Raw genomic sequence first — 23,892 nt, 5'->3', positions numbered from 1 at the left:
GGCCACAAGCCGTGGTTCTACTGTTTCTGCTGAAGACTACAAGGTTATTCTGCCTCAACTGCCAACTATAAATATGTTATCGAACACTGTTTGTCTGCATTGTGATGTGTCTGCCAGGCCATATCGAATCAACGACTTCGAGGAAGAATGTGAGCGACTACAAGTAGTCAAGGATGTGGTGTCGATAGGTGCCTACCAGATGAATCATGTCTGGGCATTGACGACACAATCAATGGCCGCGAAGCAAGTGCTCGTAGAAGCAAGGGAACTGCGCATCAAAGGTAAAAGATGCCTTGTCATCGATCCCAACGACAGTCAGGTGAGAGTCAAGCTTCATTGGCTACCTTACCATATCAGCGACGATGCCATACGAAAAGCACTGGAACCGTATGGAAAAATTGATGAAGTGAGGAGGGAGATGTGGCTGACCGGGAAATCAAGGGAGCCCAAACCTCATCAAGGTCGGTGATTTTGAAACTGAAGCACGGATTTACTGTCGAAATGCTCCCGCATCAGATTCGTATACAGGGCAGCAATACTCTTGTAATTGTGCCTGGAAGACCACCGCTGTGTCTAAGATGCAAGTGATCGGGCCATATAAGAAAGGATTGTCGTATTCCGCGGTGTTCTGAATGCCGCAAGTTTGGCCATGAAGCCCACGACTGCAGGAAAACATACGCGACTATGACACGGGAAGATGGCGACAATGACGATACAGAGGCGCTCATGGACGAAGAGGAAGCTGTAGAAACGTTGCAGCCTCGTAACATTAACCTTTCCTCGTGGGTGCCTGGACCTGAAACACCAGCCACGAAAAAAGGAACTGAGAACACGTCGATTCTCCAGTGAAGGAGGCGGCAGCAGTTTCGCCTGCTGTGCCTCTAAGAACGGCTAAAACTTCGAGGGAGCCGGAACCTAAGGGCAGCGGAGTGTTTGAAGCTCCGTGCCCTTCAGTGACAGTGGTTTCGGCCACGGCGGCTGAAGTAATCCACCCAGAAGCAGAAGCAGAAGGCCCGGGGACGCCAATGGCGTCTGAAGACGCGGTCCCTCCGATGGATACAGACTCTGTGGACCTGGGAGCAGAACGCCCCAAGACGCCAGCAGCGTCTGAAGCCACGGATCTTTCGACGGACGCGGGGTCAATTGACGTTGCACCGCAACGTCAATTGACCTCATCATCACTAACACTGACACGCGTGGCTCAAGTGCTGGAACAATTATGTTTGACGTAAGCGACCACCTGCCCGTGTTCGCGTTTTTTCCTGCGCATAGCTCCTATCATATTACAGGAGGGCCATTTCCATGTTTAGGCGAATCGACACCACTGCTCTTGACCATTTCTTCGCAGCGATGAGCGAAATGACGTGGGATGATGTACTTTCCTTAAAAGATGTTAACGATGCATTATGATGCTTTAATAATTAAAATCAAGGCAATTTATGATAAGTGCTTTCTTCTAGCACATCCACGTGAACGTAGAGCTAAGAAGCCTTGGATCTCAAGGGATTACTGTACAAAATAAAGAAGCAAAAATTGTGTGGACAGTTTTTGAAATCTCGGGATCTTGCTAAACTGGAAAAGTATTAAAAATTCCGCAGTCAACTGACTAAGGAACTACGTACCGCAAAGCTTGAATATTTCACTAACGTTTTTTCGAGTTTGCCGAACGAAAAGAGAATGCAACTCTTGGTATCAACTAAAAAAAGTTTTGAATTTCGGCACTAATACTTGCATTGATAGTATAACAAAGGATGGAAGAGTCATTACTAATGAAGACCTTTCCAATCACTTCAATTATTTTTTTATCAACATTACAAGCGCCCGTTGCTGTACTATCACTGGTCCCATAGAATATGATTATCATACACCAAGTGTTTCAGAATCTTTGTTCTTACAACCAGTAACAGAACAGGAAATAATAACCGTTTCACAAACCTGAAAACTAGTAAAGCAGAGGACAAAGACGGTTTTCAAATCAAACCTTTCAAGTTTGTGATTAATATACTAGCACCAGTATTGGCAAGCATCTACAACCTAACCCTTTCTTCCGGAATTTTTCCTAAACAAATGCAAATTTCCAAGGTAGTTCCCATCCACAAGGGTGGCGCCGCAACAGACTTAGCCAATTATAGACCGATTTCGGTTGTTCCTGTGCTATCCAAGGGTTTCGAGAAAGTTATATATGTTAGATTAAATAGAATCTTAGTAAAACACTCCGTGCTGTCCGACTGCCAGTATGGTTTCAGGGAAAAGAGGTCAACAGAAATTGCATTAATTAAGAAAAAAGAGCTAATAATAAATGCTTCCGAAGAAAGACAAATTGTGCTTGGAATTTATATCGGTTTCTCGAAAGCATTTGATGTAATCAATCATAGTATGTTACTACATAAGCTAAGCCATTATGGAATTAGAGGAGTATGCCTGCCGTTAATAGAATCCTATCTGAAACACCGTATGCAAATGGTAGTTGTTAATCACAGGTCATCAAGCTTACAACGTATTTTGTCTGGAGTCCCACAGGGTAGTATTTTAGGCCCTTTATTGCTCAGTATCTATATTAATGACATATTTCTTGCACCCTTGCCTGTGACTTGAATAGCTTACGCCGATGATCTCACTATGCTACTAGCTGGTAAAGATGAACGTGATTTATCGATGCAAGGAAATCAGTTTCTTGAATACTTACGCGTATGGTCTGAAAATAATTGTTTAAAAGTAAATGCCAAGAAAAGCAATGCTATAATATTCCGTCCAAAGAATAAAACTATCCAAACAAATTTCGACCTCATGTTAGGCAGCAGTAAGATCGAAATCGTGCCAGCTGTCAAATGCCTCGGTGTGGTGTTCACCGAAACTGTAAGCAGGGACGTACATATAGATAACGTGCGAAGGAAAATGAACCTTATTAACGGTGTTCTGTGCCGGCAAAGATACACTCTGCCAGTGGAGGTTCTCATCTATAATGCGTATTTACTGCCGATTATTAGTTATTGCTTAACTGTTTGGGGTACAACGACAAAACAAAATACACAGAAGCTAGTAGTTGCCCGAAAACGGGCAATCAGATTAATTGCAAGTCTACCATGGAATTCTCATACTCACCCGTACTTTAAACAGTATGGTATTCTCAGGATTCATGTTTTGTATCCATTCAAATTATTGTGTATGTACAAAAACGCAATTATAACAAATAACGAACGTTTACTAACAGCGTTGAACCTCCATCATTATACACCCGCATACAATGTCAGACATCACTTGCCTTGGCGTCTACCGTTTTTCCGCACCTTATATCGCAAACAGTCCTTATCATACAATGTGTCTCATTATCTGAACATACTAGCTGAAAATAATGTATGTTTAGAAGATACATCCCGAAACCAGCTATCATTCATGCTTTTAGATTTTGAAACAACTCCTCTTAAATCGCAAATAGGCATGAATTATTATATTGTACGATATTTTAGGCTGACATTATGTATTTCAGTTTTCCTCTTTTCTTTTTTTTTCTTTTTTTGTAGTGTATGATCGCGCTATATATTCCTTTTCCGTTGAGAAATGTTGCACGTAAATCTTGTATACGCCCACCCATTGCTGTTCATGTTTACCTGGGGCACTAGTTGCTCCCTCAAGCTGCCTTTACCAGCTTTTTGCCCAGTATCCCCTCTTCCCTGTACTGCTTTGTACTGCGTGAAAGGGAAATAAACTTTCTATTCTATTCTAGTCTATTCTATTGTGATAACCTCAAGGCCCAATGGGCATTACAGAGTGGCTGGGTACATGGCTTATAGTAAAAATCATTTAAACCTATAAGGGTCAGAATAATATGAACGGGCAGCAACAACAGAAAATAAAAGGAAAGCTAAAAACTGCGAAACTCGAGTCATTTCAAAAGATGATCTGCTACAGCAGTCCTGAATGATGATGCATCGGCTAAGATGGCGATAGAAGACGGAAGGTGGTTCCACTCACAGCAGGTTCTTGGCATAAAAGAATACAGGAACATGTCTGTGCGACAACGAGCAACAGCTGCCTTATCGCTGTGATCGATAAGCGATGATACGTACACTGGCTGTGAAATAAGTTGCCGATTTCATGAACGGTGATGGAACACTTTGTGAAATAAACAAAATGCGAGAGATGTTGTGCCGAGGTTGAAGGTTAGGAAGGCCAAGTGACACGCGTATTCGAGTTTCGGACGAACGAAAGTTCGGAAAGGCATTAATTTTAGTAATTATGTGCTTTTCATGCTTTTGATGTCAATATTCGAATGTTTGGCAGCACTTGTATCATAAGTCCACAGTGGTGTCGCGTACACTGCCGGGAAATGCAGGTGGATGGCGTAAATACTGGGAAGGTTGCCACGCTAAGACATGTTTACTACGTAGACGTAGGCAAATTGTTCAAAGATGCGTCGACTTTCTGCCAGTGCCAAGCGGTGTCATTCTTCGACAACTGCGTCGAATGTTGATAAATGTTAGACGAGCAGGTCGAATACATCACCAGCGATACCTTTCAGCATCATTGTCTCAGTGATGTGCGCGTTATAGGAGGTGTGTTATTCATGTCTGGCGTAAGGCTCAACTTACATCCGTATGCAGCCGCATGAAGTGTTTGTGTGAATCGTGCCGGAAGCCGTTACGGTCACTGAACAGTTATTCAGTTTCCCAACGTATGGGTTAATAGTCGTATTTTTGAAGCAGACTTGACGAGCGGCACCTTCAGCTCTAAAATTGAATTAGCGAACGTGATCACATTCACTTGTTGCTCATGTTGATGTATCCATGCAGATTACTCCAAGGCGGAGATGAATACGTTAAAATTGAAAGCCGGTGCAATCGCTCCAGGAGCAAACTCCACCATCGAGTTCGAAAGGTACGGTCCACTGATCCGTGACGAGCACAACCAACGTTACTTCCGCCAAGATGTTGCGTGGAATGACGGAGACGAGATGCAGTATACTGAAACAAATAACACTAATTGACTCAAACGCGACAGCTCCGGTTAGCTCAAAAATTGTCGCCATCAATCGCAGAACCAATTGGCCTCCTTCTCTTCGATGGTGCTGGACCGTTGCGATATTACCGGCTTTACGTAACTACGGAAATCTGTACTAAAGTTTCCTTCTCCCCTTGTTTACGTCTGTTTTAGCACAGAGTGCCCCGAGCTGGCGTGAATAGCTTGCTTGGTTCGGAAACTTCAGCTGCCGACGTCGTCATTTCTCCTCTTCCATCAGAGATGGGACGCCACAGACGTTTGCACTTGGAGATATGACTTTATGTACACAATATATACATCGACAGCTATTTACAGTGAGTCTGACGTAACACTCGACATAGCCGATAGTGCATAACACCGCTCGTACGTCCAGAACCTTAGTTTACACTGAAACCGGCACCTTAACTCGGCAGAGCCGACCGTGCAGAGCACCTTTCCTGCGTCCGGACCCTTCGTGAGGGGTCGGGAGCCCGGTTTTAACGTTTCGGTTGTTCCTCCCAAAGCCGCTCATGGCAAATCACGACCCCACAGTGACATGATTGGGTCAACTGGGCTGTCACTCACTCGTCACTACTTTTCTCACTCTCTCGCTGTGTTTCTCGAAACATTCGGAGCGAGAGAGGGAGGGAGAGAAAGAAAACAACAAGTAACGCACAAACACTTCCACTCTGCGACATGTTAAAATATCCCGGCGTTTCCGCCAGAACACTGTCGTTGAAAGAGACACCCGAGTCGCCTTGTTCTCTTTTCTTAATTGGAAGTTACACACGGCATGCAGTAAAGGGCACCGCGCCGAAGCGCACCCATCGATGCACCAAGCTGTCCCGCGCGGAGTCCGTCTCCGGAGAGCCCATAAAACTGTCACCCCAAAGACGGACCACGCCTCTGGTGGCATCCCGTCGCTCCCGATCCCGCGCGTTGGGTTACACGACCCCTTCGGCTCTGACAGGGCTTCTTTGTAACTGAGGCGTGCCCATTGCCACCCTAATGATGTTTTGCAGGTGGTCCGCCTTAGGCAGCGCGCGAGAGAGCAGGCGTTCGCGCTTCCGTTTGTGCTTCTGGGCCAAAAAGCTCCCAAACGCCACGCACTCCCCCGCGTCTTCAAAGCGCGCGTGCACCATTTTACGATGCACTGGGCTGGGGACGTGGGTTCTCTGCGGTCGAAGAGCGCGTCCTGACCCACTAACAAAGCCCCCCGTGGTTTTGCATTCTGCGAGGCTCGAAACGGCGACCTTCAAGGTTTCTGGGGCGAAATTACTTTTCAGAGCCTCCCACGTTTGTCAACATCCTTTACATTTATAGATTTTCGTCAGAGGCTGAGTGATTCATAAGGTTACTGCTAATTGTTTGACTATGGTAAAAAAAGAAACTTCAAAATGAAGCAATTTTATTTCTTCCGCAGACCTTTTAAAGCACCCTTACCGTCTTGCTTGTTAGTTTGGATCACGCGGTAATTTTGGCGGAGTGACATTCAAAAGCAGACGTTTCACTTAGACTTACCCAATAAGTACATGAAATCCATAGCACCTTGAAAAGGGCAAAAATGTGTTGAGTTTCTCTCGTAACACAACATTTTCTCGTTTTTTTCAGCGCGTTGACGGAGACTGCCTGCATATTCGTGTTGGGTGAGACATATTTTGTTACTTTGCGTTCTCTTCTGTTAACTAAAGTGACTGCAAGAAAACAATAACCGGTAAATTATTAAGGCTAATGCTCTTAATGTTCTACACATAGCTGTGACCAAGCAATGATTTGTTCTTGCAAGTGTATCGGGTTTGGCGGGAAGGTATGACATCTTCCAAACAGAAATCTTAGCAGCATTCAACAAAGAAACATATATCGAAAACCCATCGTGGCTGCTTGGCGGCTTTGGTGGTGGGCTGCTAAGCACGTGAATGCGGGATCAAATACCGGCCACGGCGGCCACATTTCGATGGGTGCGAAATGCCGAGACACCCGCTTACTTAGATTTGGGTGCACGTTAAAGAACTTCAGGTCGTCTAAATTATTGCTGAGTACCCCCATACGGCGTGCCTCATAGTTATATCATTATTTTGGCGCGTTAAACCCCATTTAAAATGTTTAAAAAAGTGATATCGAGCTTGAAATGTGTGCAGATGTACGCACACCTGCAGATCGATCTGAAGCGAAGTTCTCGTGAAGCGAATATTTAAATGTTACACAACCTAATGCGATCCGTTCAATCGTGTCAATTTATTTTATGGAATGTTTAATGTCCTGTAGTCTTCACGTTTATTTTTTGCAAATGTCACAACAAATATGTAAAGCAATTTAGATGTTTATGCGCTTGACCACTCACAAGCTACGCCGAAATCAAAACACTAAATTACACGAAGAAACAGTGTGGTGGTTGATGTAGCCGTGTCACTCATGAGGACGAAGGCGGTTTTAGTTGAATTTTAGCGTTTTACGTGCCAAAACGACAATACGATTATGAGGCACGCCATAGTGGGGTGTTCATGAGGAATTTTGACCACCTGGGGCTCTTTACTGCGCCCCCACTGCACGGCACACGCACGGACGTTTTTGCATTTCACCTCCAAAAAGATGCATCCGCTGCGGCCGGGATTTGATTTACGCCGTTGGGCTTAGCAACAACACTAAAGCCAGTATGCCACCACGGCTGGTGAAGGCCATGTACGATTCCTGTTAGGGGACTGTTAGGGGAATGGCGGTGAGCAGTGTACTTAGGTATATATATATAAATAAATTCAACGATTCCATACCGCATTTATTAAAGTAGAAGACACCCTTTCTTCCAGACTGTTGAAAAATGACCAGATGCCACGTACCAAATAGCCCCGATAGTGGGATATGCAAAATATGAGTTATTCGAAATAGATGATTTCGGGTTCTTAGCCAGAATTCAGCTTGCTACAATAGCTAGTATTTAACAATCTTTCTTCAATTCAAGGAATTCTATTCCGATCATGCCATCGGCTCTCAAGAGAGAATTCCTGCGTTATGCATGTATTTCAATAAGGAAATTGGTGTTGGCCCCGAGCTAAAGCTTCCTCTTAAAGGGCCCCTAAACCACCTCACATATTTTTTGAAGCTGTCAAGTAAACACGCGCATCGAGTTGAGAATGCCGTCACGATCAGCAGTGCCAAACGCTGCAATGCTACGCGCCGTGAGCGCGCCACAAAACCAAAAAAAGTCGCAGTTTCGCCCGAAAGGTGAAGCATCGATTGCGATAGCAAATTAGTAGACAGCTATACCAAGTAAGGATAGTAGTCTTATCGGCCGTATAAAGTTGTAAATATTCGCTTACTAACTAAATAAACAAGCACGGTGTCACGCGCGCACAGGTTAACCTGAACACAGCTAGCTCAATGACCGCGGGAGCTCGTCAAAACGCGGGAGTTATAGAGCCCCAGCGACAGCGAGCCAATTGATCTTCGCGCTAGCTCTAGCTTCAACGCGATCTAAACGTCGAAAGCGCAGCGCATACGAAGCTACCGGCACTCGGCGAATGCAATTTGACCCATCGCAGATTGCTGTGAATATGAGGCTCCCGCAGGCGCACACTTCGGCCGCGTCGCAGATCGCTTTCAAGATAGCTCCGTGAGCAGCATCCGCGTAAGCCGAACGGAACCTCCCGTCTCCGTCGCCTCCTCCCCGATCCTCGTGAGTGAACGAAGACCATGGGCTTCCGGCCGCCCTCCTCTCTCGCGTACGCCAGATTAAGCTGCGGTTGCCGGCTCACCCTTGCAAGCTTTCACTCGCACACACAACGCACGTCGCGCGGCGACGATTTTCTCGCCGATGGACATTATACGGAACATCACTACCACGGTGACGGCAAAAAAATCACAGCATATCCACGGGGTGAATGATGATGAGTGGGCGAAGCTCCGGAGGGAATCATCGGATCTCCCGCTTAAGGGGACGCTAGCACAAACGCGTTAGAAACGTGCAGTACTCCCTAGTAAGGGGGAGCGGCCACAGCGTCTTACGCAGCCATTTACACATGCCGGAACGTGATCCGCGTTTGCCGACGCCATCACATGACTGCTGAGAGAGTATACCCCCCGTATTCATAAACGCTCCTCGACTTGAACTTGACTTGCCACCGCCTTGGGCAGCGCGTTCGAAACGCGTTGAAGGTAAGGCGGAGAGGCCACAGCGTCTTACACCAGCTTCTTACACGTACCGTAACGCGCTAGCACAAACGCGTTAGAAACGCGCTAGAAACGCGGCCTTTCGTTAATGTTGGGTATTTATTGCCATCGTGGTGCTTTTGTCTATGTGTGCTTCGTGGCGTAGTGGGCTAACGCCGCGCGCTCGGAAGCGAGGGGTCCCTGGTTCGATTCCGCGCTACGGACACAACTTCGGAATTTTATTTCTCATTTTTCTCAGACTGGTTACGCACTACTACTACGACGAGGGACGAACGGGTGCCGTTTTAAGGAGCTTCGCCCCTAAAATGAGCTTGTAGTGTCCATATGATTGCAAGCGCAATAAAAAAAAAAAAAATCCCAGGCCTGCGCGGCACACGCAGCTCAGTCACAGCGTAAGCTAGACGAGCGTTTCGACAGTGCTACCTAGTAATTTGAGTGAATGCGTCAGGAACGCGCTTGGGATGCCGTCGCGCGTGCAAGCCGATGCGTTCCATCGCCGATGGCTGGCGCCATCGAGTCTGGCCAAGCGGCCAGACTCGATGGCGCCAGTCGCTCGACTGCTCGCTTGGCCAGTCCAGACTGGCCAAGCGGCCAGACTCGACTCCACCCTCCGCGCTCCATTTTTTAAGGGAGCGCGGAGGAGAGTCGACTCACGCCGTGGTCACATTCGCTCCCATTGCAATGCACCCGACGCGGCCTGCTTGGGACGCCGCCGCGCGTGCGAGCCGACGCATTCCATCGCCGATGGCTAGCGCCGTTCGGCCGAGCCAAGCAGCCGACAATGCAACTACAGGGCCGCTATTTTGTAGCGATGCCTTTAAAATAATAATGCCTTTTCGCGCTTATCGCGCTTTGTCAGTGGTCAGAGCGACGGTCCGCTCGCGATATCAACGTTGATAACGCGAGCGGGCCGTCGCTCTGACCACTGACAAAGCGTGATAAGCGCGAAAAGGCATTATGACATTAAAGGCATCGCTACAAAATACCGGCCCAGCTGTCACATTCGCTCCCATTGCAACGCGCCCAATCTAGCGCAATGAACGTGATCCCGAGCATCCGTCGGTATGTTAGCGCCATCTGGTTAAGGCGGCAGCAAAATTTACAGTGTCTGAAAGGTTGCGTTTTCCGGCACCTTAACTAGATGGAGCCACGATACCAGCGGAGGCTTGGGACCGCGTTGTTTGCATTCCGGGTCTGAATCGCACCTCGTCGTATGCGCCTGCGCACCTGCATAGGGCACGTTTATGGTACATTTTCCCACTCTCGGATAGAAAGTGCTTGCGTGGCTCAGTGGGATTCCTTCGTCGGCTCTCGCGCGCGTCGGACGCTGGGATGATGTGCTCTCTCCGAGCGGTGTCAGCGACCACAAGCCGTGGTTCTACTGTTTCTGCTGAAGACTACAAGGTTATTCTGCCTCAACTGCCAACTATAAATATTTCATTGAACACTGTTTTTCTGCATTGTGATGTGTCTGCCAGGCCATTCGAATCAACGACTTCGAGGAAGAATGTGAGCGACTACAAGTAGTCAAGGATGTGGTGTCGATAGGTGCCTACCAGATGAATCATGTCTGGGCATTGACGACACAATCAATGGCCGTGAAGCAAGTGCTCGTAGAAGCAAGGGAACTGCGCATCAAAGGTAAAAGATGCCTTGTCATCGATCCCAACGACAGTCAGGTGAGAGTCAAGCTTCATTGGCTACCTTACCATATCAGCGACGATGCCATACGAAAAGCACTGGAACCGTATGGAAAAATTGAGGAAGTGAGCAGGGAGACGTGGCTGACCGGGAAATTCAAGGGAGCCCAAACCTCATCAAGGTCGGTGATTTTGAAACTGAAGCACGGATTTACTGTCGAAATGCTCCCGCATCAGATTCGTATACAGGGCAGCAATACTCTTGTAATTGTGCCTGGAAGACCACCGCTGTGTCTAAGATGCAAGAGATCGGGCCATATAAGAAAGGATTGTCGTATTCCACGGTGTTCTGAATGCCGCAAGTTTGGCCATGAAGTCCACGACTGCAGGAAAACATACGCGACTATGACACGGGAAGATGGCTACAAGGACGATACAGAGGCGCTCATGGACGAAGAGGAAGCTGTAGAAACGTTGCAGCCTCGTAACATTAACCTTTCCTCGTGGGTGCCTGGACCTGAAACACCAGCCACGAAAAAAGGAACTAAGAACGTCGATTCTCCAGTGAAGGATGCGGCAGCAGTTTCGCCTGCTGTGCCTCTAAGAACGGCTAAAACTTCGGGGGAGCCGGAACCTAAGGGCAGCGGATTGTTTGAAGCTCCGTGCCCTTAAGTGACAGTGGTTTCGGCCACGGCGGCTGAAGTAATCCACCCAGAAGCTGAAGCAGAAGGCCCGAGGACGCCAATGGCGTCTGAAGACGCGGTCCCTCCGATGGAAACAGACTCTGTGGACCTGGGAGCAGAACGCCCCAAGACGCCAGCAGCGTCTGAAGCCACGGACCTTTCGACGGACGCGGGGACACCGGAGGCGTACCTATCCATGGAGTCAGAGCTAGAGGACGCAAGCGGTATGGCTGAGAGGATGCCTGTGCTTTGTTCGGACGAAGATCAAGGCACGTCAGGGAGGACCGCAGAGATGAGCAGCACGGTGCCAAAAGCAAGATCTAACGCGGCGATGAAGAGGAACCGTGTTAACGCGGCTCCTCGGAAACCGTCCGTGGAGAAACGTCACAAGACAAGCGCACCTTGTGACCTGTGAATATCACGCCTCAAATGTATGTTGATCGGCCGGAGCAACGATATTTTTTTATTCAATATCTTAAAGCTCGCAACCTTTAACTGCGTGAGCTTGGTCGTACGCAGGAGGAAACAATGGTTTCTAAATATGCTCTTACAAGAAAACATTGACATTGCATTTATTCAGGAGACTAAACTTTCATCTAGTGTGCATTTGGAAGAGATGAACCATTTCGTTCGCAACCATTACTCGTTTCATTTTTCATCTACCTGTGGATACACTGGAGGGACGGCCATTTTGGTAAAGAAGCGATCAGCGGTACTAGTATACCCCGAATGGGACAAGGACCGAAACGGCCGTATATGCAATGTGGATTTGGTGTACCGGAATGAACTATACAAGCTCATTTCAATTCATGCTCCGAATGACGCATCGCTGCGAAAAGAATTCTTTTCAGGCCTGAGGCAGTATCTTGATTCACCGTGCCGTACCATATTTGCCGGAGACTTCAACTGTGTTTTACGTGCTTCCGATTGTTCGAAAAAGCGTCTTCCGGATACTATCACACCAGAGCTCCGAAAGCTTTTGCGCGACTATGACTTGCAGGATGTAACCGAACTTGCGCCAGCGAATAATGACGGTTTTACACATTGGCAAGGTGACTGTCACTCAAGGCTTCATCGGCTTTACGTGTCTAGCGATCCTTCGGCGTACAACGTGCGTTATAAGGTGAAGCCCGTAGCATTCTCAGATCATGCATTTGTCACAGCCACATTCGAAGAAAAGAAAAGAACAACAAGGAGGCGCAAGGAATGGCAGTTGTGGAAGCTGAATGAGAGTTTGCTAGATGACAAAGAGATATGCGACAGCATTAGGAATCTAATCAAGAAAAAAAAACGAATGGAGGACACGTAGATGCCATATTGTGGGAAGACTTAAAAGAAGAATCTAAAATGTTTCTACTTACAAAAGGTCAGGAACAAGCAGCTCTCAAGAAGAGCGAAAAGCTGAGCTTGATGCGCACTCTGCGCAATCTAATTGAAGCCGAAAACTGTCACCCGGGTACACCCGGGTACAGCTGCTATCAATCCTGTACAAGGAGTACAAAGGTGCTATGATCCGGTCCAGGACGGAATCGCAGCTAAGAGATGAGGAACCGCTAAAAATTTTCAAGACGAAAGAAAGACACCGGGGCAGGAAAAACAGAATAGAAGCACTACAAAGCGGCGACAGCATTCTCACATCACAAAACGACATCGAGGCGGCTTTTACTGAAACATACAAGGACCTCTTCGAATATGGAAGCAACACATATGACCGTGAACTATTGCAAAAATATGCCTCAACGTTAAATTGCATAAATGACGAGACAAAACAGCTAACGGATGAGTGCATATCAGAAAGTGAAATAGAATGGGCCATTCTTAAATTAAAACCAAGGAAATCGCCGGGAGTTGATGGTCTCAGCACTGATTTTTACAAGAAATTTTCATCGGAATTAGTGCCAATACTACGCGAAGTGTACGATGCTATTGCGAAATGAGGATTGCTGCCGCCATCTATGCGACGAGGTCTTACTGTTCTACTGCCGAAGAAGCAAAGGCAAGTGAGCGATTTCCGCCCCATTATTCTTTTAACGACCGACTACAAAATTCTAGCTACAATTATAGCTAGACGGCTTGACTTTGCCCTTGGAAATGTCATCGGAAACCATCAATCATACGGCATCAAAGGACGTCGCATCAGCAATAATCTGCATGTCATGCGAATAATGCGCGAAGCCACTTCCGTGGATGGATCCAGGATAGCGGTTTTACAAGTTGATCTGATCAAGGCTTTTGACAGAGTAGCACATGACTTTCTCTTCACCTTGCTTAAGGCCTGCAACATTGGGGACCGCCTTCTTAAATACATAAGTATCTGCTACCGGCAAGTATCGACGCGACTAGTGATCAAGGGGCAAACAACACCAACAATACAGCTCAACGGGTCCGTTAGGCAAGGATGTCCTATGTCGCCAGTTCTTTTCGCTCTGTACTTGGAACCCCTGTGCCGAACAATTCTGAACGATGGTGACATAACAGGCTTCAGTTTTGCAGATACCTCTCTGAAAGTCCTCGCCTATGCCGAGGACCTTACGCTTATGTGTGCCTCTAAGGAAGAAGTCCGCCAAGGAATGCAGCATGTCATGGACTTATGTAAAGTGTCTGGTGCTAAAGTGAATTGTGAAAAGTGCGCGGGTGCATGGCTAGGTGTATGGGTATCAAAACCAACCACCTTTCTAGATATGAAGTGGACGTCTGAAATCAATAGCTACCTCGGTGTGTGCTTAGAATACTGCCAACCTACAGAACGGACAGAATACGATTCAAAGTGACACCCTTGCGGCAAACGTGCCACAGTGGCATGGAAGAACTGTCCTATTTTTGAACAGAGCCCTTGTGTGCAATACTGTGTTCTTTCCAGCTGTGTGGTACTCAGCGCGGGTGATGCCCTGTTTACCAGCACACGTGCATCGCATGCACAGATATTGCGCAACACTTATATGGGAGTCACGTTTTGAGCGCATGAGGCGCAGTAATTTATTTTTAAGTAAGGCGAAAGGAGGCCTAGGGCTTGTAAACGTAGAGGTAAAAATAAAAGTTCACAGGTACCTTTTTTTCAAAAACGAAACTAATCGTATTGTGACAGAGCGATGAAGAAGACGTTTTGGGAGCACTTGAAGAAGACGAAGCTCGGGACTTCGCGTGCTTACTATGATCTTGTCAGCCGCTGCCAGTCTTGTAAATACACTGTAAATACATTTCTTATTCCTTTTCCCCGTAACATTTTTGGTGGAGTTTGCGGGCTCAAGTTCAAGACGGATTTACGCAGCGGGCGCTCCTTGGCTGCATCTACCATGCCAGCTCAAGGCGAGGATGCTTCGGGCTCGTCGGCCCCCACGCCAACCGTCATTCTGGCACAACCGCGCGACCCCGGCACCTTTTCCGGCACTGACAACACGGATGTTGAAGACTGGCTTCAACTATATGAGCTATACGACCTAATCCTGGGACTTGACTTTCTCTCAGCCCATTCCGCCTTGATAGACTGTTCTGCTGGTGTTGTGCAACTCGCTCTACCTGTTGCTATTGATCGCCCCGATAGTGCTCCGATCCGGCTATGTTCCACAGAGCATATTCGCCTCCCTCACCTTGCCGTTACCTACATAGATGTTTCACCCGTTCCGCCCATTCCAGACGGTGACTACATCGTATCTCCTAATCCGGATGCCCTGCTCTCGCATAACGTCGCATTTCCTCACACCGTCATTACCATTACGGACAACACGTCCTGTCTTCCGCTAGTGAACTTTGGACTTTGTGCACAAGTTCTCCCGCGCGGCATATCACTTGCGCAAATCACGCCGGCCGAAGACTACCAGATTTCGGGTTTAAATGCTGACGACTCCTCGTGTGCAACTCTTGCTGTGCCTCCTGCCCCTTCAGACTTGAATGCCCTAATGAAAATGATCGCGCCCGACCTTCCGCCCCAGTGTGCCAATGAACTACGTTGCCTCCTTGCCTCGTACTGGGACTTATTCGACCTTGGAGACCGTCCTCTCGGACAAACATCTGTTGTGAAACATCGCATTAACACCGGGGATGCGAGCCCAATCCATCGGCGACCCTACCGCGTCTCTGCTACCGAGCGAGACATCATCCAACACGAAGTTGATAAGATGCTGTCTCGTAACATCATTGAACCTTCTTGTAGCCCATGGGCATCCCCTGTTGTCCTAGTTAGGAAAAAGGACAACAGTTGGCGATTTTGCGTAGATTATCGGCACCTAAACAAGGTAACCAAGAAGGACGTCTATCCGCTACCACGCATTGACGATGCCCTGGATTGCCTCCATGGAGCACAATATTTTTCGTCCATAGACCTTCGCTCCGGGTACTGGCAAATTGCCGTCGATGACATGGACCGTGAGAAAACGGCTTTTATTACTCCCGACGGCCTCTATCAATTCAAAGTCATGCCTTTCGGGTTATGTAATGCCCCAGCCACATTTGAAAGAATGATGGACGCCCTCCTACACGGTTTCAAGTGGTCCATCTGCCTCTGTTACTTAGACGATGTGATCGTTTTTTCTCCCACTTTTGCGACGCACCTCGAACGCCTATCGACGGTCCTATCTGTTTTTCGTCGGGCGGGGCTACAACTCAATTCGTCCAAATGCCACTTCGGTCGTCGTGAAATTTCTGTGCTCGGACATCTCGTCGATTCTTCGGGTGTCCGTCCTGATCAAGATAAAATCCGGGCAGTGAAAGACTTTCCCGTGCCCACGTGCGCCAAGGACGTTCGCAGCTTCTTGGGCCTCTGCTCCTACTTTCATCGGTTTGTCCGCAATTTTGCGGACGTTGCACGCCCTCTTACTCAGCTCCTCAAGAAAGACGCTGCCTTCATTTGGGGCTGTGAGCAAGCTCGTGCTTTCACTGAGCTGATCCGGCTGCTTACTTCCCCTCCCATTCTCGCTCACTTTGACGCGTCAGCTCCAACAGAAGTCCGTACCGATGCCAGCGGCCATGGTATTGGAGCTATCCTGGCCCAGAAACAACAAGAACAAGACCGCGTTATTGCTTACGCCAGCCGCCTTCTTTCCCCTGCTGAGCGCAAATATTCCATCACTGAGCGCGAGTGTCTGGCTCTCGTTTGGGCAGTGAAAAAATTCCGCCCCTATTTGTACGGCCGGCAATTCACAGTCATTACTGACCACCATGCTCTGTGTTGGCTTTCATCTCTGAAAGATCCTTCTGGGCGCCTTAGCCGATGGGCTCTGCGCCTTCAAGAATACAACTACTCAGTTGTATACAAGACAGGCCGGTTACACCAAGATGCGGACTGCTTGTCGCGCCATCCTGTCGACCCTCCTGACGTTTCTATGGCCGGCATTCCTGTCACCGTTCTCTCTTTGAGTGCTTTTGACGATATCGAAACGGAACAACGCCGGGACGACTTCTTAAAAGACCTTATTCAACGGCTGACTTCAACGACGCCCGACCCTTCCCTTCGAATGTTTGAACTCCACGATGGCATCTTGTACCGCTGTAACATGCGCCCTGACGGCCCTGACCGACTCTTAGTTGTCCCTTCGCATCTGCGCCGGACTGTTCTCGCCCAGCTTCATGATGTGCCGACTGCCGGTCACCTTGGCGTGTCACGGACTTACGACCGCGTTCGTCGGCGCTTTTTTTGGCCTGGTCTTTACCGTGACGTCTGCCGTTATGTCGCTGCGTGTGACCTTTGTCAACGACGAAAAACGCCGACCACGCTCCCTGCTGGCCGCCTTCAACCACTTGACGTGCCTTCAGAACCATTCTTTCGTGTAGGCGTTGATCTTTTAGGCCCTTTTCCTACGTCTGTTTCGGGAAATAAGTGGATTGCTGTAGCAACAGATTACGCCACCCGATACGCAATCACACGGGCTCTTCCGACAAGCTGTGCAACCGATGTCGCCGATTTTATACTAGAAAACGTCATCCTTCACCACGGTGCCCCTCGACAGCTCCTTACCGACCGAGGCCGCTACTTTCTTTCGAAAGTTGTTAATGACATTCTACACTCGTGCGCGACTAAACACAAACTTGCTACTGCTTACCATCCACAAACGAATGGTCTCACCGAGCGTCTCAACCGGACCCTCACTGAGATGCTGTCCATGTATGTCTCCGCTGACCATCGCGACTGGGACGTTGCATTACCATTCGTTACCTTTGCCTACAATTATTCTCGCCACGATACCGCAGGCTTCTCTCCATTCTTCCTCTTGTTTGGCCGCGACCCTACGCTACCTTTCGACACCCTTCTGCCTGATAGCCTGCATTTCACATCAGAGTACGCCCGGGACGCCATAATCCAGGCACAAGAGGCACGCCATATTGCCCGACGTCGACTTGTGGACTCGCAGGAAAATCAGCGGCGCTTATATGACACCCGCCATCGTGACGCCCACTACACACCGGGCGCCCTGGTTCTCCTTTGGTCTCCGTCGCGACGCGTTGGCCTCTCGGAGAAGTTGCTTTCACGCTACTCTGGTCCTTACCGCGTCTTGCGTCAAGTAACCGACGTCACCTACGAAATCGCCCCTCTTGACCCCACCGTGGCTCAGCCTCGTTCCGACGTAGTCCACGTCGCGCGTCTTAAGCCGTATCACTCGAACGCCTCCTAACCAGCACCGGGTCGGTGCTTCAGCCGCCGGGGGTCATGTGACAGAGCGATGAAGAAGACGTTTTGGGAGCACTTGAAGAAGACGAAGCTCGGGACTTCGCGTGCTTACTATGATCTTGTCAGCCGCTGCCAGTCTTGTAAATACACTGTAAATACATTTCTTATTCCTTTTCCCCGTAACAATATTATACGTCATACTTTCAAACAACTAGGCGGTGGTTACTTGGGTGAGTGGGTAGATGGTGCCCAAGGAGTCCCACTCGTGCACACCCTAAAATTCTACAGGGAGCTGGAGAAGGCACCTCGATTCTTTCAGCTGCGTTTTTCTCAAGAGTACCTAAAAAATTTAAAACGGAAGAGCCTGTACTGAAACACTATAGATATGCTATTCCCACCACCACTATATCGGTCTCGATATGGAAGCCAGCTGGAGTCTGACGTTTTTAAGCGTCTTCCAAAATATCCTGTAAAAACAGCGATTAAGGATTTTTGTTAAGTTACATGTCGAAGTTTAACCGTCAAAACATGGTTAAGTAATAAGGGTTTTTTGTGCCGTGGACAACGGACTGCGCGCTCTGCCCATATCCAAAATCGTTGCAACACGCCTTTTTTTGTACAAATGCAGCACACTTTTGGCATAACATACGAATTCTGTTTAATGTACAGATATACCAAAATTGGAATAACCTAAAGTTTTTGAGAGTTGAATACCATAAAAATTACAGCTGTGTGGAAACCCTGATGTTACTAGGTTTGTATGCAATTTGGAGATCACGAACTGACCACATGCTAGCTCTAGAAAACGCGAAACCGGCGTGCACCCACTTTTGTGATGCTTTTACATACACAAGTTCACTGCTTGACGGCGAAGAGTTTAGCAAGACATGGCAGGTGTGGCAGAAGCGCCTGCAGCAAAGACTAGTCTTTATGTAGATGTGTGATTCCCTCTCTCTGTGTTTATGAAACCTGTGAAAAAAACGCTTCAGTGCTGGATACTTGTTATGTTTGATTAAGAATAAATTGTGCTTGCGTGGCTCAAAAAAAATCACAGCTTATCCACGGGGTGAATGATGATAAGTGGGCGAAGCTCCGGAGGGAATCATTGGATCTCCCGCTTAAGGGGACGCTAGCACAAACGCGTTAGAAACGTGCAGTACTCTCTAGTAAGGGGGAGCGGACACAGCGTCTTACGCAGCCATTTACACATGCCGGAACGTACACCGTGTTTGCCGACGCCATCACATGACTGCTGAGAGTGTATACCCCCCGTATTCATAAACGCTCCTCGACTTGAACTTGACTTGCCACCGCTTTGGGCAGCGCGTTCGAAACGCGTTGAAGGTAAGGCGGAGAGGCCACAGCGTCTTACACCAGCTTCTTACACGGGCCGTAACGCGCTAGCACAAACGCGTTAGAAACGCTCTAGAAACGCGGCCTTTCGTTAATGTTGGGTATTTATTGCCATCGTGGTGCGTGTGTCCATGTCCGCTTCATGGCGTAGTGGGCTAACGCCGCGCGCTCGCAAGCGAGGGGTCCCTGGTTCGATTCCGCGCTACGGACACAACTTCGGAATTTTTTTTCTCATTTTTCTCAGACTGGTTACACACTACTACTACGACGACGGGGACGAAACGGGTGCCGCTATAAGGAGCTTCGCACCTAAAAGCTTGCGTGGCTCAGTGGTAGAGTATCCACCTCTCACGCATTGGGCCTGGGTTCGACCCCGGCAGATAGCGGGTACTCTTTTTCGCATTTCCGGCGATAGCGGCTACGGGGCGGCGGCGGCGGTTACGGGGCGGCGGCGCTAATACGGCACCATTTCGAAAAATTCTCGCGGCTATTTTTTCGTTCTAGACTCGTGCACAAGGGCGACACCACTACTCAATTTCGACCTCTGGGCGGTTTAGGGGCCCTTTAAGTAAGCCGGAACCGGAAGTGGAACCGGAACCGGAAGTGGTAACGGAACCGGAAGCAGAAGCTGGCTTCCGGAAGCTGGAGCTTGGCCATAGCCTCCTATATACTTTCCATGCCCGCCCATCAGCTACGGCGCGCCCGTGCCACCTCCTTTCTTGTCCTCCTCTCATGTCGACTAATTTCGCCGCCAGGGGCGCGCTCTTCCCAGAATCGCAGCACGGTTTGTTCAAGCGGAAAGCGTGCAGAGTGAATTTTGTCGTGGACTTCTTGCATGATGTGCTGTTCGACTGCTGCCCTTTACTGTGATTTGAGCAGAAAGTGCACCGAGTACTCTTCCTCGTGGGCTTCTGTGCATTGGATGTTCTTTTGCTGCTGTTGTGGTGTGCTTGGCACCAGAAATGAACCGGGTATATGTGTCTCGACCTGCTTGATCGCACCTGTTCGCGCATCCGATTTTCCCTGTTTGTTGACTGCTGTTACTTTTATGCAACAATGCATATGTGGGCGCTTAAGTGCCACTTCAGACGAGATGGCGTTCTTACTGCTGCGTGCCTCGCTGCACATCCTCCAGCAAACGCAAAGTGCCAGGTATTTCGTTTCACGAAATTCCCGCTGATGAAGCCTTACGCGACCAGTGGCTGAAAGTTATCTCAAGAGATAATTGGAGTCCGAACACGACATCTTGTTATTCCACTGTGTGTAGTCGTCAGTTTGTTGCTTCTGACTTCAAAGAAGGATGCAAAACGAGAAGGCTTCAAAGAGGCGCCGTGCCGAGTGTGTTTTCCGAATACCCCTCGTATTTGCAACCCCAGAAAAAAAGTGGAAAGAAGTGACACAGCTGCGAGAAAACGGGAGGCCAGCGCGTGGAACGGTCCCCCAGCACCTAAAAGGCGAGCTGTTGAAGGTCAAGGTGAGCCGTTTCAACAGCAGTGTGATGACCCCCCCGATTGTGATGGTGCCGACCACATGCAGAATCCAGTCCTAACATCATTGGGCGAAAGTGCTCCTGCGCGTACTGGAAGTGCGAGAATATACGTGTATCGATCTGTACAAGTTTCCACTTACAACTCTGTCTCGGCAATCGAGCGAAGGAAATGGAGGCGGAAAGAGCGGGACCTTAAAGCGCACATACAGAAGATCAGGAACATAGTTGACAAGTACAAAGAAGAACTTCGAAAACTCAAAGAGGACTGTCATGTTCCCGCTTTTCTCTCGGTTGTTGAACAGGCAAAGGAAAATTACGTTAGCGCTTCAATTTTGCTGGAGCAAGTGAAAATGTTTGGAAAGAAAAAAGCAAAATGCTCGGAACTGACAATACGCCAAAGTATCGTTCTGAGAAACCTTTCAACACGAGCCTATGACCACATAAGAAACGCTGGAATACTGCGACTTCCCACCCGAAGCACCTTGGAACGTTTCTTGGGATCATCACGTGGAGACGTAGTAGTGACAGACCTGGTGAAGCAAAGACTATCTGTTGAGATTGCCGCTTACACTTCTTCGCAATCGAGAACGTGCTCGTTGATAATCGACGAGATGAGAGTAAAACAGAGATTGCTCTACGTAAAGCAGAGAGATGCGTTCGTAGGCGAAGTAGACTATGGTCAATCCCTTCCTGAGAAACGCTCCGACGAGCCTGTCCTAGCTAATTCATTGCTATGCTTGTCTTGAACGGGCTTTCCACTCGCTTTCGAATACCGGTAGCCTATTTTTTACGAAAAATTGCACCGGAAGACAACTTCACATCATAATGCTGCGTGTTTTGAAAGAAGTTGAGGCTACTGGATTTCTTGTGGTAAGAGTGGTCACCGACAACCACAACATAAATGTGGTGGCTTATCAGCTTTTATGTAGTGGAACAATCAAACACTGCATACGCACCCCGAGGATAAAGGTCGCAAGCGGTTCTTAGCATTCGACCAGTGCCATCTAATAAAGAACGTGCGGTCCCAGTTTGTGTCCCGCGAACTGGGCAAAAATGGCGAAATAACGTCTGAGTACGTTAAGCAACTTTACAGGATGCAGCAGAATAGTATTGTGAAGCTTGCGAGATCTTTGACAAGGAAACATGTGTTTCCAACTAATCTGAAAGCAATGAGCGTAAAGAGAGCGGTGCAGCTGTTGTAGCCTGCAGTCAGTGCTGCGCTCAAGCTCCTAAGAGAACAAGCAGGCCACACATGCGATGCTAGCTTCGCACGCGTCGGACCAACTGCGCTGTTCATGGACACAATGTACCGTTGGTTCGTTCTGATGGACGTCAGTAACTGCACTCAACATATCCACCAAAGGAACCCTGACAGCAAGCAGTTTGAGGCTGAGAGCGACGATCGCCTAGAATGGAACGCTGCGACATTTTTGGACTATCTGGAAGACATGAAGCGCCACTGCCTAGCAAAGCAGTTCCTAACCAAAGAGACACACGCAGCCCTGATAGTAACCACTCGCTCGAATGTGGAATTTGTGATTTATCTGCTTAAGGAGATGCGCTTCCACTTTGTTCTTACCAGGAAGATGTCGTCTGACCCTATAGAATCCTTCTTTGGGTGGTTGAGGAAATCGACAGGCAGCAATGATCAGACAGATGTCCGAGCTGTGCTGTCTGGTATAGAGAAGGCACTAAAAACGGGTATTGCTGGGGCACCAAGCACCAGTAATGTCATGGCGGCGGAGGAGAACAGCATATCGACAATTGCCGTGCGACAAGAGACCTGCCCGATGGAAAGCGCTGTTTGGCAGTTTCCAAGCGAAGCGACCAAAGTGCTCAGGGAGCTCCTCAGCAGAGATAAAGCAATGCTCCCCACGCCTGAAGTCGCAGTTCTCGCAATGGTAGGTGGTTACCTTACGAGAACTGTCGGTGAGAACATAGCTTGCGACAAATGTTTCAGTTTACTCACAAAGCCTGGCTCCTCGGCGCCGTCGCTCTAATCCGACACCAGGATAGAGGAGGTCTCCTGTACCCTTCCGAGAAACTTCTCACAATATTGTACTGCTTGAGCAGGTTTGTTGACATAGTTCTCTCCAAAAGGAGGAACTTGCAAAATCCCCTCGAAGAAGCCGTGGCTAAGGCCGCCGAAGTGCTCCACGAACGAGAAGTTTTTGTGTGTGAAATACCTGGGCACCACGAAACGCTTTTGGACCTACTCTTGACCAAGTTTTTTAGACCAATATATGTGAACTATGCAATGAAGATCACCGACAAACACGACTTCGCCAAGATTTTTGCAACAAAGCCCCTTTCCCGCAAGGTGCTCAAGCTCTAATAATAGAGGTTTTTCTAACGTGTTCCACCATTGACTACTTCCAGAGGCGTCTGCTCAATTCTGGGACGGCAGCGCCACCGACGGCGAGGTCGAGCGCGAGGCTCGACGGCTGGCTTGTACCGCATTCGCCGCCGATCGGCGGGCATGGAAAGTATATAGGAGGCTATGGCTTGGCGTACATATACTATACATATATATACAAAGAGAGGAGGGGGAGGAGGATGCACATGCGCAGTGCGGGTGTGGACGCCGCACGGGAGGGACATCATCATCATCATCATGAGCCTATATTTATGTCCACTGCAGGACGAAGGCCTCTCCCTGCGATCTCCAATTACCCCTGTCTTGCGCTAGCGTATTCCAACTTTCGCCTGCAAATTTCCTAACTTCATCATCCCATCTGGTTTTCGGCCGTCCTCGACTGCGCTTCCCTTCTCTTGGTATCCATTCTGTAACCCTAATGGTCCACCGGTTATCCATCCTACGCATTACATGGCCTGCCCAGCTCCATTTCTTCCGCTTAATGTCAACTAGAATATCGTCTATCCCCGTTTGTTCTCTGATCCACACCGCTCTCTTCCTGTCTCTTAACGTTACTCCTAAGATTTTTCGTTCCATTGCTCTTTGTGCGGTCCTTAACTTGTTCCCGA

General features: G+C 48.5%; 1 pseudogene; it reads left to right on the top strand.

The window, feature by feature from the left end:
- The first annotated feature begins 22,001 nt into the window (after positions 1 to 22,001).
- Positions 22,002 to 23,242, top strand: LOC125946072 (uncharacterized; annotated as a pseudogene).
- The last annotated feature ends 650 nt before the right edge of the window (positions 23,243 to 23,892 follow it).

This window comes from Dermacentor silvarum, chromosome 5 (assembly GCF_013339745.2).
Source record: "Dermacentor silvarum isolate Dsil-2018 chromosome 5, BIME_Dsil_1.4, whole genome shotgun sequence".
NCBI classification, from domain to species: domain Eukaryota; kingdom Metazoa; phylum Arthropoda; class Arachnida; order Ixodida; family Ixodidae; genus Dermacentor; species Dermacentor silvarum.
This window is presented reverse-complemented; position numbering and strand designations above follow the sequence as displayed.